At 52.2% G+C, this 17,542-nt stretch overlaps 1 protein-coding gene and 1 pseudogene across 3 annotated transcripts in view; one reads left to right on the top strand and one right to left on the bottom strand.

Annotated features, from left to right (window-relative positions):
- ZBTB46 (zinc finger and BTB domain containing 46) overlaps positions 1–17,542 on the top strand; it is an 88,676-nt gene that overhangs the window by 2,839 nt on the left and 68,295 nt on the right. The window lies entirely within an intron of this gene.
- The window catches only part of LOC129394877 (uncharacterized), a 36,232-nt pseudogene continuing 19,124 nt past the window's right edge, over positions 435–17,542 (bottom strand).

Genomic DNA, 17,542 nt, shown 5'->3' with positions numbered 1-17,542 from the left:
GTTTTGTGTGAGGATGAGTCGTTCTGTGCTCAGACCTGAGTTCCACTCCTGTTTCGGATGTTCGGGTTGGGTGGACTGTTACCTAAGGGCCCCCAGGTCAGTTCCACCAGCGCCAGGCTGACCCAGTGCCCTGCGTCCTCCGTCCCTCCCCAGCCCCTGGTGGTCACAGAGGTCAGGAGGTAAACGCTGTGAACGGTGAAACTGCTCCAAGGATTTAGAGGAAATGCCGTGGGGGGTACACAGTTGTTATTGTCAGACGATGTACTATTTACAAACACTGAATTAAATTTTAGCAGAGTGAACTTTCCAACACTGCCCTGACGTGCGGTTTTTAAATTAAGGGAAATTGGGCCACTCTGTCCCTGTGGCCTGTGTTTCTGGGACAGCGGTGCAGCTCCAGTGCTCTGTTCTCCATCAGAGGTCTTAGCCCGGCCTCTCAGAGCCCTGGAGACCCACTTTGTGCACGGTGCCTAGACGGCTCCACAGCCTGAGAACTGGAGCCGAACGGTTCCTCCCACTGCTGTGACTGGTGCCCAGGCACCCGCTCCACTGCTGAGTTAAAGTGAGAGGAAAGGTCTAGAAGTCCTTGCCCCTTCCCATCCTCACACCCAGTGTCACGGCGTCTGCCGTGGTAGGTTCCCTGTCCTGGGGACTTCGTGTTCTTGCCTAAGTACCGTTCTTGTAAAAACTCAGGCTGCTGCTTCTCCCTGGGCTTCGCATGTTTTACCTGGAAGTCTCATGAGTGACCTTGAGTGATGGTTGATACTTGCCTCTACTGGTTTTTCTAGCAGATTTAAAAAAAAAAATACCCTTTGAATCTGTCCCCTCCCCTGGGGGAAAAATTCATCTTGTTGCTGCTAAGTTTGCTTGAATGGCCTGACTCCTAAGAATAAATGTTTGATTCAAAATCTCTATTAAGGCCACAGACTTATTCAGGTCTTTGAGAGGCCGCCGCCTTATCCTGATTGTGGTCCTCTTGCCGTCTGCCGCGGCTCCAGCGTAGCTGTGAACTTGTGCGGAGTGCTGGGGTCTTAGGCCATGGGGTCCATGGGAGGGATTTTCCTGCTTTTCTGTTATCACTTAGACCCTTTGAGTGCCTCACATATACAGACCCAGGCTTGGTGTTCTGGTTTGCTGGTGATGACAAAGGGGCCCAATGGTGTTGTTTATAGATGGAAAAGAGAAAAGATGTTTTTTAACAACCTAAAAGTGGTTCTGAGGCTGGGGGTGGTGGCTCACGCCTGTAATCCCAGTGCTTTGGGAGGCTGAGGCGGGCGGGCCGCTTGAGGCCAGGAGTTTGAGGCTGTAATGAACTGTGATTGTGCCACTGGACTCCAGCCTGGGCAACAGAGCGAGGCCTTGTCTCTAAAACAATAAAATTAAGTAATAAGTAAACAAATAAAACATTGTCCTGTTAAAGCATAAAAACAAATGAAACCAGTGAAATTTGACCTAAGTATGATTTATGCAGAGTTTTCTGTTGAATAGTTCTGTTGCATAGTTGAGTATCAGCAGTGCCGTTTTACTCTAATTTACAATTTAAAATTATTAAATGCTTCTAAACATCATTATCTGGATTAAAAATTTGCTACCATAGCTATTTTAGAATAGAAAGTTGAGAAACTAGTGTATTTTTCAAAAGCATTTGCAGATCTTTTGTGTTTTGACAGATGGGCTTTTGCGTCTTACCGGAGACACTCGGGGTTTCCTATTCATGACAGCTCTTTGGTGTTACTGAGGGCCTGCCGTGGACCAGACTTTGGGCCAGGTTGGTGACAAAGTTTCCACGGAGGTGGGTTGGGGGCACGCAGAAACCACTGATGTGACCCAGTGTGGTGGCTGGCAGAGGCTGGCGAGAAACGGCCCAAGGCTGGGAGGAGGGTGCCTGGACTGCTGTGGGGAGTAGCACCGGAGCCCAAAGGTGACTCGAGGGAAGGGAGTCCACTCAGAGATCCACCCGCACGGTTCCAGACCTGGCAGTCATCCAGTCCTGGTGGAGCGAGTCATATTCCAAACCCTGCTTCCCGGAGAGTGGATTGCTGGCCGGAGGGCAGGGCCACTGTACGTAGGAGGCAGCTTTTGGGAGCTGGTCAGCTGTTGGGGTAGGCATGAGGAGCAGTTGAGTTTCACGTTGTACCTTCTGAAGACTTGGTTCAGCACACATAATGCCTTCCCAAGGACACTCACTGTCTTTTTGGAAAAGTCATCCGTGAAGCATTTCTTTTTTTGAGAGGGAGTCTCGCTCTGTCGCCCAGGCTGGAGTGCAGCGGCGCGATGTCGGCTCACTGCAAGCTCCGCCTCCCGGGTTCACCCCATTCTCCTGCCTCAGCCTCCGGAGTAGCTGGGACTACAGGCGTCTGCCAACATGCCCGGCTAATTTTTTTTTTTTTTTTTAAGTAGAGATGGGGTTTCACCGTGTTAGCCAGGATGGTCTCGATCCCCTGACCTCATGATTCACCCGCCTCGGCCTCCCAAAGTGCTGGGATTACAGGCATGAGCCACCGTGCCCAGCCAAAGCATTTCTTCTCTGGGCCTGTCATTGTCGGCCCAGGTGTCGCCCCCGGGCTCCTCTTGGTTTCTCTTTGAGCATCTCTGACTTACTAGCGACTCAGTCCTTCTCAGTTTCCCCCAAAATGGAAAAGAGCCACATATGTGTGTGAACAATCAGTTTCTAAAAATGTCTTCATTTATCTGAAAGTCGGGCAGCATTACTGCTTGCATGGGACACACAGATACTTTGTTTGTAAGACATTTTCGTTTACAAAAGTGCATCACATCATCTCTTCCAACCACTCTGAAGAAAATGAAGAAAATGAAGCCTCTTGCACAGAAAGCCTTCCCATTCGCTGGCATATCGCTGCACACGAGGCCTGCGCAGGTGCTCCTCTGTGCCCGTTCACTGGCATATAGCTGCACGCGAGGCCTGCGTCGGTGCTCCTCTGTGGAGATGTGGAGAGGGGCACTGCTGTGCCTTGGGCTGCGTGCAGAGGGCTTAGGAACTCCCGGTGTTGACAGCTGCCTTTGTGAGAGGTGGACACACCTGGACCGCGTGGCCCACGTTACTCTGGGCAAGTCTTCTTCTTAGTGTGGGTCACCTGCCGGAGGGACGGAGGCTTTGCTTATCTGCTGGGGCATGGGGAGCAAAACTATGGCTCTTAACTGGGCAGAAGAACGAGAAGTCGGCCCAAGCTAAGCATTACCTGTCGCAGTGTTGATTCGCCGCTTTCCCAACTGACTTCCCTGAAAGAATCCCAAAAAAAGTCACAGAGATTAGAAGCTTCTGAGTTATGAAGAAACTCGAAGGCCTGGTTGTTGATTTCTGGGCTGTGGAGGGGCACATCCAGACACACAGGCTTTCTAGAAACACACTCATAATCCACTCATTGGCCATAGCCAGCCGCTTTGCAGAGGCTGAGAAGTGGAGCAAGGCTGTTCTGGTTGGAGGAACAGCAAGTGCAGGGATAGAACCAGAAAACAGAGTTGTTGACACAAAGTGCCCAGGGCTGTTTGTGCAGCATGGGGACAACTGGCCCTGGGAAGCGGGGAGGGAGGGGTTTGATGGTAGTGAGATGGTGGGCGGGAGGGAGGGTTTTTTTTTTTTTTTTGAGACGGAGTCTTGTTCTGTCCCCCAGGCTGGAGTGCAGTGATGAGATCTCGGCTCATTACAACCTCTGCCTCCCGGGTTCAAGCGAATCTCCTGCCTTGGCCTCCCTAGAAGCTGGGATTATGGGCATCCGCCACCACGCCCGGCTAATTTTTGTATTTTTAGTAGAGATGGGGTTTCATCATATTGGCCAGGCTGGTCTTGAACTCCTGACCTCAAGCGATCCGCCTGCCTCGGCCTCCCAAAGTGCTGGGATTACAGGCATGAGCTACTGCACCCAGCCAGGAAGGGTTTGATGACGGTGAGATGGGGGTGCAGTGATGGGAAGATGGGGGAGGGAGGGTTTGATGACGGTGAGATGGGGGTGCAGTGATGGGAAGATGGGGGAGGGAGGGTTTGATGATGGTGAGATGGGGGTGCAGTGATGGAAGCATCACCTCTCGGAGCACCCAGAAGAACGGGGGTGGGGGAAGGCGGTAAGTGTTCCTTGGCCACGTGAAATTTTGGGTGGGATTAGAACCTCTGAGTTGTCCTGCAAACCCTGAGCTTTCAGGAAAAAGGGCGTGGTTCAGGGCTTTTGTGGCAACCGCCAAGTGAGTTTTTCTGATATTTGCTAAATTAGCTTTCAAGACAACATGGTCTGTAGTCTTTCTTGTCTCGGTGTGGCCCTATTTGAATAAAATGGGTGTTCTCTTTCCATGCCATTTAAATTATTGAATCTGGTGAATGGCAGTATCCTTTTATTTGGCAAGTTCAAAGCCAGCTTAGGTATTTTGGAAAGAAGTAGAGATTATTCAGCTCCTTTAGGGGTGGAGAACAAACCGGCTGAAGAAGGCACTTGTTTGTCCAGGTCCAGCCCCGTTTCTTCCTCCTCCGATTTCAGTGTGGAATCTGCAGACCCACAAGACTCGGAATTTCCCATGCTTCAGGGAGACCGGCTGCTCAACCTCGAAGGTGGCCCTGATGCTTAGGTGGGACGTGTCTGCTTGTTACCCATTCAAGGAAACAGAGGACTTTGGCCAGCGACCCTGCCCTGAGCCTCTGGTCTCTAAAGAAGCCTTGATTCGCCTACAGCCTCCTCTCTGCACTCAAAATCTCCACTTCTCAAGTGTAATCTGGTCGTTTACGTTAGTCCTGTGGGGAGCCCATTCAACGGTTTACATCTCCTTTTACAAACAGAAAACGGAGCAGTCCCAAAGAACACACACACACACACACACACACACACACACACACACACACACACACACGGGTCCTAGAGGACAAAGGTCAGGACAGGAATCAGGACAGAGGAAAAGGAATTGGAAGACACCACAACGAGAAAACTTGTTCTGGGAAGTGTGTGGTCAGGGATGCAGTGTGACGTAGATATTGTCCTTTTTTCTGGTCTGAATTATTTAATTTTTTTTTGAGAAGGGGCCTCGTTCTGTTGCCCAGGCTGGAGTGCAGTGGCACGGTCATGGCTCACTGTGGCCTCGACCTGGGCTCAGGCGATCCTGCCACCTCTGCCTCCTGAGTACCTGGGACTACAAGCACGCACCACCACACCCGGCCAATTTTTTTATTTTTGTTTTATTTTTATTTTATCTTATTTATTTTTTTGAGACAGGGTCTCACTCTGTCGCTAAGGCTGGAATGCAGTGGCGTGATCTTGGCTCACTGCAACCTCTGCTTCCTGGGCTCAAGTGATTCTTGTGCCTCAGTCTCCTGAGTAGCTAGGATTATAGGCGTGTGCCACCACACCCTGCTAATTTTTGTACTTTTTTTAGTAGAGACCAGGTTTTGCCATGTTGCCCACGCTGGTCTTGAACTCCTGAGCGCGAGTGCACCCCCATCTGCCCACCTTGAACCCCCAAAGTACCGGGATGACAGTGAGCCACTGTGCCTGGCCTTTTGTTCCCATTTTTATTTTTATTTTATGTATTTATTTTTGAGGTGGAGTCTCACTCTGTCGCTCAGGCTGGAGTGCAGTGGTGCAGTCTTGGCTCACTGCAATCTCCACCTCTCGGTTTCAAGTGATTCTCCTGCTGCCTCAGCCTCCTGAGTAACTGGGATCACAGGTGCGCGCCACCATGCCCAGCTAATTTTTTTTTTAAGTTTTAGTACAGACAGGGTTTGTCCATGTTGCCCGCACTGGTCTTGAATAGTAGAGATGGGTTTGTCCATGTTGCCCAGGCTGGTCTCGAACTCCTGAGCTTAAGTGATCCACCCGTCTCGGCTTCCCAAAGTGCTGGGATGACAGGTGTGTGCCACCGCTCCCGACTTTTTGTTTCCATTTTTAAAACATGTTTTGTACAGACAGGGTCTCGCTGTGTTGCCCAGGCTGGTCTCAAACTCCTGGGCTCAAGCATTCATCCTGCCTTAGCCTCCCAAAGTGCTGGGACGACAGGTGTGAGCCATAGCGCCTGGCCCGTGGTCTGGAATTCCGAGACTCACCGTAGGCTTCACTCTCTCATGTTTTCGTGCTTGCCGGGTTGGCTGTGTCCTGTGCTCGCCGTGTGGTCGGTGCTGTTCCTGTTTCTCCTAACAGCAGCCGTTGACTGATGGTGCATCTTCCTGTGGACATGTCTTTAAACCCAAGCGTGGGAGGGTGAGGAAGCTGTCAGTCTGGTGTAGGACTGAGCCCAGCCTTGGCCGATCACGGAACCCATTGTACTGAAATGGAATAGGCCTCCTGTGCTCCTTTGTCGGGGCCTAGAGCCCATCAGTCCCAGGGCTGGGTTTTGCATGCGTGTACACGTGTCAGCTCTAGGGAGAGCACCCCAGGCTTTTCTCATTGGGGGCCCGTGTCACATACAAAAGTGCCCGTCTCCCCCATGGGTGTGCTGGTGGGTGAATTCAGGGCGCTTGAACTCAGGAAGGCTGGACGTGTGTCCCGTCGTTTATTCCCGGTTCTCCCAGCCACCTCCGGTTCCCGACGCTGTGAGTGCAGCTTTGCTGGCTGGTGCTGCAAGTGTGTTTAGGATTTTCTGCCTGTTTCGGGAGTGTATCGGTTCCGCTTGATCAGGGCTGTGTTCATGTTTCTAAAATGTTAATGGTAAGAGCTCACTATTGAGTAAAAGCACAGATGGTAATTTTTCCTGCAAAAAGCTTCTTAGATAGGGGAAGTTAAAGGTGTAAGTTCTCGCAGTGTGCTGAGTGACTGGCTGGGTTTTTCTGGTGAGTAAGTGCTTGGGGCAGGCTGCGGGACAGCCTTGTGCTCTGAGAACTGTTAGTGATATCACAAAGGTTTTTATTTCTGAAGGGAAACTAAGGGAGTCAGGATATTTAAAACCGCCTCGGTGCTTCCTAAACAGTGGCTGTTGTTTTTGTCCAAAGTGAATGAAACATTTCAGGTTAATGTTACTCTGTACTTTAAGTATTTCTGTTTAGCATCACCTTATTAAAAGTGAGCCTGGACCAGACATGGTGGCTCACACCTGTAATCCCAGTACTTTGGGAGGCCGAGGTGGGCAGATCACCTGAGGTCAGGAGTTTGAGACTAGCCTGGCTGACATGGTGAAACCCCATTTATACTAAAAATATATACACAAAAAAATTAGCTGTGCGTGGTGGCACACACCTGTAATCCCAGCTACTTGGGAGGCTGAGGCAGGAGAATCACTTGAACCTGGGAGGTGGAGGTTGCAGTGAGCTGAGAGCGCACCATTGCACTCCAGCCTGGGCAACAAGAGGGAAACTCCGTCTCAGAAAAAAAAAAAAAAAAAAAAAGCGTGCCTGCTTGTAGTCCCAGCTGCTCAGGAGGCTGAGGCAGGAGGAGCGTTTGAGCCCAGGAGTTTAAGGCCACCCTGGGCAACACAGCAAGACCCTCTCTAAAATAAAAAAAAATAATAGTAATAATAATGGCCAGGCACAGTGGCTCAGGCCTGTAATCCCAGCACTTTGGAGGCTGAGGTGGGTGGATCCTGAGGTTAGGAGTTTGTCTTGGCCAACATAGTGAAGCCCTGTCTCTACTAAAAAAAAAAAAAAAGGCCGGGCGCAGTGGCTCACGCCTGTAATACTTTGGGAGGCTGAGGCGGGCGGATCATGAGGTCAAGAGATTGAGACCATCTTGGCCAACATGGTGAAACCCCGTCTCTACCAAAAATACAAAAATTAGCTGGGCGTGATGGCGCATGCCTCTAATCCCAGCTACTTGAGAGGCTGAGGCAGGAGAATCTCTTGAACCTGGGAGGCGGAGGTTGCAGTGAGCTGAGATCGCACCATTGCACTCCAGCCTGGGCAACAAGAGCGAAACTCCATCTAAAAAAAAAAAAAAATTAGCCATGCATGGGGGCAGACACCTGTAGTCCCAGCTCTTCGGGAGGATGAGGCAGGAGAATCGCTTGAACCTGGGAAGCAGAGATTGCAGTGAGCCGAGATCGTGCTGTGGCACTCCAGCCTGGGCAACAGTGTGAGGCTCCATCTAAAAAAATAATAAATAGGCTGGGCGCGGTGGCTCACGCCTGTAATCCCAGCACTTTGGAAGGCCCAGGTGGGCGGATCACCTGAGGTCGGGAGTTCGAGATCAGCCTGACCAACATGGAGAAACCCGGTCTCTACCAAAAATTCAAAATTAGCTGGGCATGGTGGCGCGCCTGTAATCCAGCTACTCGGGAGGCTGAGGCAGGAGAATCGCTTGAACTGGGGAGGTGGAGGTTGTGTGAGCCGAGATTGCACCACTGCACTCCAGCTTGGGCAACAAGAGCAAAACTCTGTCTGTCTCTCTCTCTCTCTCTCTCTCTCTCTCTATAAAATATACTTCTTAAAAAGTGTGCCTGTTTACATTGGCCGGGCGTGGTGTCTCATGCCTGTAATCCCAGCACTTTGGGAGGCCGAGGCAGGCGGATCACGAGGTCAGGAGATCGAGACCATCCTGGCTAACACAGTGGAACCCTGTCTCTATTAAAAATACAAAAAAACCAAAATTAGCTGGGTGTGGTGGCGGGTGCCTGTAGTCCCAGCTACTCAGGAGGCTGAGGTGGGAGAATGGCGTGAACCTGGGAGGCAGAGCTTGCAGTGAGCCGAAATCATGCCACTGCACTCCAGCCTGGGTGACAGAGCGAGACTTCGTCTCAAACAAAAAAAAAAAAGTGTGCCTGTTTACTGTTTTTATGACTTTTGCTTTCTTTTCTTCGTTATACGTTGCTAACGTCATACACTGGGAGTTTGCATGTTTTTGCCTGAGGAAATGGTTATGTTTCGCTGCCTACGGTGATATATGGAAATACATCTATAGTATTTCGTTGCTTTTATTTTAGTTTGTATGTAGACTTGTTCTGTACTTCGGAGTGTTTTGAAGAACTTTTCGGAAATCATTAGCAGACACCCTCTGCTGGACGGTGAAATGCGTGTCCCGTGACTGACAAAGCGGCTGTCAGTGCTCCGAGCGTCCCAGTTGCTTTTCTTACTTGTTGGCGGAGTGAGGCAGGGAGTTACGAGGTGGCACTAACTCTGATATCCCATCTAGTTAAAGCCATTTTCACGGCTGCTCACTGGATTTCACTAGACATTGCAGTAACATTCAGGGAGGCCGAGAAGTGGTCGTTTTAATCCGTTTACCTCTGGTCTGGCCCCTGGGACACTGTTGCTGTTTTTGCTTTCTTCAGTGTGGAAATTGCTAGAGACCTTGGGAGAAGGGAGGGTAGGAGGTCCCATCGTCTGTGGGGCCCTGTGTCTGTGTAAGGCCATGTCGAGTGCCCATGGCAGAGCCCTCACAGGAAGCAGAGCTGTGATCACAGACGCCTCCGGGTGAGCCTGAGATTCAGGGTCAGGAAGGGTCGGAGTGAGACACACACCTGCACCCTGGTGAGGGCTGGCTCGTCTTCTTCGGGATGCGCTCCTGGAGGGAGCAAAGCTGGCAGGCAGCATCCATTAGCATCCCGGGTGCTCTCTCTGTTCGCTTAATGTTATTGATAACAACCTCATTTTGTACTTCACCTAATTTTTGCCTTGTCTTAAGAAGGAAGCGCATCCAGGAAGTCATGAGTTGGTGTCTCAGTGATGCTCTTCTCTTCTCTTCTCAGACAGAGTCTCGCTCTGTCGCCCAGGCTGGAGTGCAGTGGCGCGATCTCAGCTCACTGCCACCTCCATCTCCCGGGTTCAAGCGATTCTCCTGCCTCAGCCTCCTGAGTAGCTGGGATTATAGGCGCACACCACCACGCCTGGCTAATTTTTGTATTCTGTAGTAGAAACGGGGTTTCACCATGTTGGTCAGGCGGTCTTGAACTCCTGACCTTGTGATCCGCCCACCTTGGCCTCCCAAAGTGCTGGGATTACAGGCTTGAGCCACTGCGCCTGGCCTTCTTTTTTTTTTTTTTTTTTTTGAGCTGAAGTTTCGTTCTTTCACCCAGGCTGGAGTGCAGTGGCGCGATCTCAGCTCACTGCAGCCTCCGCCTTCCAGTTTCAAGCGATTCTCCTGCCTCAGCCTCCCCAGTAGCTGGGATTACAGGTGTCTGCCACCATGCCCGGCTAATTTTTGCATTTTTTTTTAATAGACACGGGGTTTCACCATGTTGGCCAGGCTGGTCTCGAACTCCTGACCTTGTGATCTGTCCGCCTTGGCATCCTAAAGTGTTGGGATGACAGGCATGAGCCACTGCGACCAGCCAGTGATGCTTTTCTTGACACGCTGACGTGAATACATAACTATCAGGAGAGATGGCGAGTGCCCAGGTGTTGGCTGGAGCTGTGGCCACTGTTGCTGTAGAACATGCCCTGGGGGTCCGCACTGGCCTGGCCCACCCTCCCTCTGCAGAGCTGACTGCGGGGCGGCACTGCACTGCTCTCCTCCTCACGAAGACCCAGGGTTGGACCTCCTTACGCAGCCCAGCTGGAGGGGACCGTGACTTGGATGCAGGGGCTGCACCGAGGGCTTCTGGGCTTTGCATCTGGTTTCTGGGTGGCTTTGCCATGTGCTTTCCAGCAGGACCGTGGTCAAGGCATGCCTCACCTGGCAGGGGCAGCGTGGATGGCGCCAGTGGCTCTCACCCCAGCGCCCTTGTCCAGCTCTACAAAGGGCCCCTTGCAGTGTACCTCAAAACTACAGACTCAAAAGGCAGGGTCCCTGGCGGATGGGACCATGTGAATCCTGGGTGAAGACCCCCAGTGCCACCACTCAGAGCGTGGTGCCGTGCAGTCTCTGTAGGTGAGCTTGCTGTTTGGGCGAGTTCCTGGGGCTGCGTTACATGGGACCATGGCCTGAGTGGCTGAAAACGGTAGAGCCTTATTCTGTCACAGGGCTGGAGGCTGACACCCAGCATCGGGGTGGACGGGGCCACTCTTCCTCCCAAGGCTCCAGGGGAGGGTCCTCCTGCCTCTTCAGCTGCAGGTGTTGACCACAGTCCCTGGTGCCTCTTGGCTTGTAGACACCTCGCTCCAGCCTCTGCCTCTGTCTTCACACAGTCTCCCCTGTGGGTGTCCAGGTTTTTTCCTCTTCTTTCTTCTTCTTCCTTTTTTTTTTTTTTTTGAGACAGAGTCTCACTCTGCTGCCCAGGCTGGAGTGTAGTGGCACCATCTCGGCTCACTGCAGCCTCCACCTCCCAGGTTTAAGCGATTCTCCTGCCTCAGCCTTCCAAGTAGCTGGGATTACAGGCGTGTGCCACCACGCCTGACTAATTTTTTGTATTTTTGGTAGGTACAGGGTTTCACCATGTTGCCCAGGCTGGTCTCGAACTCCTGACCTCAGGTGATCCGCCCACCTTGGCCTCCTGAAGAGCTGGGATTACAAGCCTGAGCCACTGCACCCGGCCTCTTTTTCTTTTTCTATTTTTTTTTCTTGAGACAGGATCTCACTCTGTGGGCCAGGCTGGAGTACAGTGGCACAAGCACAGCTCACTGTAGCCTCCTTCTCCCAGACTCAAGGATCCTCTTGCCTCAGCCTCCCAAGTAGCTGGGACTACAAGCATGCACCATCATACCTGGCTAATTTTTTTACTTTTTGTAGGGACAGGGTCTCCCTATGTGGCCCATGCTGGGCTCAAGCGATCCTCCTGCCTCTGCCTCCCCAAGAGTTGGGATTACAGGCATGAGCCACCACATCTGGCCCTTTCCTTTTCTTTTCTTTTTTTTTTTTTTTTGAGACTGAGTTTCGCTCTTGTTGCCCAGGCTGGACTGCAGTGGCGCGATCTTGGCTCAACGCAACCTCTGCCTCCTGGGTTCAAGCGATTCTCCTGCCTCAGCCTTCCTGAGTAGCTGGGATTACAGGCATGCGCCACCATGCCCGGCTAGTTTCGTATTTTTAGTAGAGACGGGGTTTCTCCATGTTGGTCAGGCTGGTCTTGAACTCCTGACCTCAGATGATCTGCCCGCCTCAGCCTTCCAGAGTGCTGGGATTACAGGCGTGAGCCACCGTGCCAGGCCTGGCCTTTTCCTTTTCTTTTGAGGAAGCTGGTCCTATTGGGTGAGGGCCCGCCCTAATCCACTGTGACCTCATCTTAACTTGATTATATTTGCAAAGACCCTATTTCCAAATAAGGTCACATTTGCAGGTTTAGGACTTCAGCAGACACATTTCAGCCCTTAACAGCATCACAGCTTGGGTTTTCTTGATGCATCTTCCACACGTATTTCTCTATGGAGGCTTCTCCACGCATCAGCAGCTGCCACCTCTCATGGCCACTGTATCCTTGACGCTGCTGTTATTTACAGCAGAGGTGGCAAGTAACCAGCGTCACCAAAATATTAACTAATGCATTCAGCCAGTGTGCACGCAGCCCTGGGCCTGTGGCAGGTCAGGTTCCTGGCCTGGGTACACAGCAGCTCATGGAGTCCTTGCTTTGCTGGGTTATGCAGATGGGGGAGATGCTTTGAGTATCTTGGGTGATGTGAGCCTGCCAGCCTGTGAGGAGAGACACGGGGTGGGTGGGGAGGGAGTCATGTTGGGGGTGAGCAGAGATGGAGCCAAGAGGGGCAGCTGAGTGTTGCAGCTGCTTGTGCCTCCCCATCCGAAGCAGGACTCGGGCCCTCCTCTGGGCACCCCCTTTGCCTTGCTCACTACACCTGTGCCCACTGCACCTGTGCCCACCTGCGCCCACTGCACCTGCACCCACTGCACCTGCGCCCACTGCACCTGTGCCCACCTGTGCCCACTGTACCTGTGCCCACTGCACCTGCGCCCACTGCACCTGTGCCCACCGTACCTGTGCCCACTGCACCTGCACCCACTGCACCTGTGTCCACCTGCGCCCACTGCACTGTGCCCACTGCACCTGTGCCCACCTGTGCCCACTGCACCTGCGCCCACCTGTGCCCACTGCACCTGCGCCCACCTGTGCCCACTGTACCTGTGCCCACTGCACCTGCACCCACTGGACCTGCGCCCACCTGCACTCACTGCACCTGTGCTCACCTGCACTCACTGCACCTATGCCCACCTGTACCCACTGCACCTGCACCTTCTGCACCTGTGCCCACCTGTACCCACTGCACCTGTGCCCACCTGCACCCACTGCACCTGCACCCACTGGACCTGTGCCCACCTGCACCTGCACTCACTGCACCTGTGCCCACCTGCACTCACTGCACCTATGCCCACCTGTACCCACTGCACCTGTGCTCACCTGCACCTGTGCCCATCTGCACCCACTGCACCTGCACCCACTGGACCTGTGCCCACCTGCACCTGCACTCACTGCACCTGTGCCCACCTGCACTCACTGCACCTATGCCCACCTGTACCCACTGCACCTGCACCTTCTGCACCTATGCCCACCTGCACCCACTGCACCTTTGCCCACCTGCACCTGCACTCACTGCACCTGTGCCCACCTGTACCCACTGCACCTGCACCTACTGCACCTATGCCCACCTGCACCTGTGCCCATCTGCACCTACTGCACCTGCACTCACCGCACCTTTGCCCACTGCACCTGCACTCACTGCACCGGTGCCCACCTGCACCCACTGCACCTGCACCCATTGCACTCACTGCACTTGCACTCGTGCCCACTGCACCTGCGCCCACTGCACCTGGGCCGACCGCACCTGTGCCTTCAGCTCAGACTTGGGCTCTCGGCCTTTTGTGTCTTCTCAGCAGCTGGTGAGCTGTGGCCCCTTTTCAGAATAGCATGTTTTGTTTGTTTATTTTGAGACAGGGTCTTGCTCTGTCATCCAGGCTGGAGTGTAGTGGCGCAATCTCAGCTCACTGCAGCCTCGACGTCCTGGGCTCAAGCGATCCTTGTGCCTCAGCTTCCTGAGTAGCTGGGACCCCAGGCATGTGAGACCATGATCAGCTCACAATAGCATTTTTAGTGCATCCAGTAAGATCCCTGGCAAATGAAGGGTAGCAACTACTGAAATATCATTGCTAAAATTCAGGAAAGTTTGGTTTGTGAGGTAGTAACATGTGGAACTTTAATTTAGCACATAGCATTGTGAATGGTGCATCTGATATTCCTAATTCCGAAGTAGGGTGAGTATCAAGAGCATTCTAAGTTGCCTGCGGTGGCCATGGTGCGATGTGGACATGGCTGTGTCTGTGGCTTGTCACCCACAGTCAGACTCCTGAGGCCCAGGCTTGCTGCACTCCTCTGGGAGGTCAACCCCAAATGAGGACCCTTGCCTGGGGGTGGGAGGAGGCAGCTCTTGGGGTTCTCTCCCCCTGCAGAGGCAGGTCTTGGGCCTCCTGTTGAGGGGTGGGGCTGCCTGTGGGTTTCCAGATGAGATTCTCTCTCACCGCATTTGCATCACTGGATTGTATATTTTCCCAGTTTTGTAAAAGTTATATTATTATTTTAAAACCTAATTATATTTTTAAAAACTTATTTTGGAACTTTTCAAACATACACAAAATTAGAGAGAACGTCCACGTCGCCTGGCTGCGGGAACCCCCAGTGCTCTGCTCTTGTCTTACTCATCTCTCCCACTCTCTCCCACTGTTTTTTCTTTTTCCTTTCTTTTTTTCTTTTCTTTTCTTTTTTTTTTTTTTTTTTGAGACGGAGTCTTGCTTTGTCGCCCAGGCTGGAGTGCAGTGGCGTGATCTCGGCTCACTGCAAGCTCTGCCTCCCGGGTTCATGCCATTCTCCTGCCTCAGCCTCCCTAGTAGTTGGGACTACAGGCGCCCACTGCCATGCCCGGCTAATTTTTTTGTATTTTTAGTAGAGACAGGGTTTCACGATGTTAGCCAGGATGGTTTTGATCTCCTGACCTTGTGATCCACCCGCCTCAGTCTCCCAAAGTGCTGGGATTACAGGCGTGAGCCACCGCGCCCGGCCCTTCCCACTGTTTTTTCTCTCAAGTGTTTTAAAGCAAATCTCAGTTTTACCCTCGGTGCTTCATTGTGTGTGGCTCACACGCAGCCGGGCACCCCGCAACACTTCCTCAGCGTCGCGATGCTGGGCTGGGCTCAGCGTTCTTGACTGTGGCCTGCACATTTTCACTGTGGCTTTACTTGAATCAGAGTTGGGATGAGGGCCATGTGCTGCTTGTGGGTGGTGATGTCCCTGAAGTTGCGTTTCTTCTCTCCATTTCATGCTACTTATTTGCTGAAGGATCGGTTTTGGTTCTGTGACACTTCCTACCTGAAGGTCTGGCTGGGTGCATCCTTGTGACCTTGAACTCCTGCCTGAGCCGTCAGTAGAACCAGGTAGAGGCGGGAGGGCTGGGACTCGCCCGCGCAGGGCAGTGGCAGGGGAGCAGTTACTCTGGTGTGTAGCCACAATGCTTACATTGGAATTTCCAACTTAATGTATTTTCTTTCTTTCTTTCTTTTTTTTTTTTTTGAGATGGAGTCTTGCTCTGTCTCCAGGCTGGAGTACAGTGGCACAGTCTCAGCTCACTATAACGTCTGCCTCCTGGGTTCAAGTGATTCTCCTGCCTCAGCCTCCCGAATAGCTGGGATTACAGGCGCGCTCCACCACGCCTGGCTAATTTTTGTATTTTTAGTAGAGATGAGGGTTCACCATGTTGGCCAGGCTGGTCTCGAACTCCTGACCTCAGATGATCCACCCGCCTCAGCCTCCCAAAGTGCTGGGATTACAGGTGTGAGCCACTGTGCCTGGCCCCAACTTAATGTATTTTAAAACACGGGTTGTTTCATATTTTGATGCCTGTTTTTTTTTTGTTTGTTTTTGTTTTTTTTTGAGACGGAGTCTCACTCTGTCACCAGGCTGGAGTATAGTGGCGCGATCTCGGCTCACTGCAACCTCCGCCTTCCGTGTTCAAGCAATTCTGCTGCCTCAGCCTTCCAAGTAGCTGGGACTACAGGCACGCGCCATCACACCCAGCTAATATTTTTCTCTATTTTTAGTAAAGACGGGGTTTCACCATGTTGGTCAGGATGCTGTCAATCTCTTGACCTCATGATCCACCTGCCTTGGCCTCTCAAAGTATTGGGATTACAGGCGTTAGCCACCACGCCCAGCCGTAGTTTTTTTTGGTTTTGTTTTGTTTTTTGTTTTGAGATGGAGTCTGGCTCTGTCACCAGGCTGGAGTGCAGTGGGGTGGTCTTGGCTCATGGCAACCCCCACCTCCCGGCTTCAAGTGATTCTCCCGCCTCAGCCTCCCGAGTAGCTGGGATTACAGGCGCCTGCCACCACACCCAGCTAATTTTTTGTATTTCTTTTACTAGGGACGGGGTTTCCACATGTTGACCAGGCTGGTCTTGAACTCCTGACCTTGTGATTCGCCCGCCTCCACCTCCCAAAGCACTGGGATTATAGGCGCGCACCACATCGCCTGGCTAATTTTTTGTATTTTAGTAGAGACGGGGTTTTACCATGTTGGCCAGGCTGGTCTCGAACTCCTGACCTTGTGATTCGCCCGCCTCCGCCTCCCAAAGTGCTGGGATTACAGGTGCACACCACATTGCCTGGCTAATTTTTTGTATTTTTAGTAGAGACAGGGTTTCACTGTGTTAGCCAGGATGGTCTCGATCTCCTGACCTCGTGATTTGCCCGCCTCAGCCTCCCAAAGTGCTGGGATCACAGGCCTGAGCCTCCTTGCCTGGCCTTGTGAAAAATTTTAACGTTAATTTTCTTATTTCAAGTTGATTTTCATTTAGTTTTTACTAAAAATGCAAATGTAGTTTACCGTTGCTTCTCTTTTTTTTATGTAGGAAAAGTTGATGCAAATTTTGCCTGCATTTGGAGTTTTCCTATTAGAGTTTTGTTACGAAAAGATCGCCGCCACTTTGGTGGGTCAGCACTAAAGCCTTGTTTCAATATTTGCAGGGTCAGTTCTTTTGAATATTTTAATGCTTCCCCGTTTGGAGTCTAAGAGCTATTTTTACTTTAGTTTTTTTTCCCAGGCAAGTACTTGGTCTGAACGATGTATGAGCCAGACCTGGTAGAAAAGTGGGAGTTGGTGAAATAGATGTGCTACTTAGTGACAGGGACTGTGATTCTAACATTTTGTCTTATGGCAGAGTTGGATGAAAGGGGTTTGTTCCTGCACCATGGCTCACCTGCCCAGTGAGTCCTGAGTCCTCATGTGGCAGGGAGTCAGACAGCAGCAGCTCTCTTCCCAGTGGGGTAGAGCTCACCTGGCTGCAAGGTGAGCCGGCTGGCCCGTTGCCCAGCTCAGAGCTGACCCTCACACGTGCAGATCTCTGCTGGGCCCAGGGGTCAGGGTCAGTTGTCTGCGTCACCTATGGGCCACCCCCTCTCTGCACCCCCGAGATCTTCCTGCTCTCTGCGTTGCCTATGGCTATGAGCACAGTGGGCTTCCTGGAAATACTTTCAGAGGAGGTGACAGTCGTATCCTTCCAGGGCCCCTCCTGCCGTGTGGAAGAACTTACTTCTGCTCCTGGAAGTCAGAAGCTGGGAGGCCTGGGGCTGTAGTGTCTTCTGTATGAGAGGTGGGGTGGGGCTGGGGAGAGGAAGGCTGCTCGACTCTTCTTCGGGGAGACCCACCCCATGGCAGCTCCGAGGTCCTAGTGGGCTGGTGGCTTGCATCTTGTCCACCTGTTGTCGTCTCTTGCCCCTAGGGGGGCTCATGCCCATCCTGTGGGGTTCTGGGACC

Source organism: Pan paniscus, chromosome 21, assembly GCF_029289425.2.
Source record: "Pan paniscus chromosome 21, NHGRI_mPanPan1-v2.0_pri, whole genome shotgun sequence".
Taxonomy (NCBI): Eukaryota; Metazoa; Chordata; class Mammalia; order Primates; family Hominidae; genus Pan; species Pan paniscus.
The sequence above is the reverse complement of the archived record's forward strand: the minus strand, read 5'-3'. Positions and strand labels throughout refer to the sequence as shown.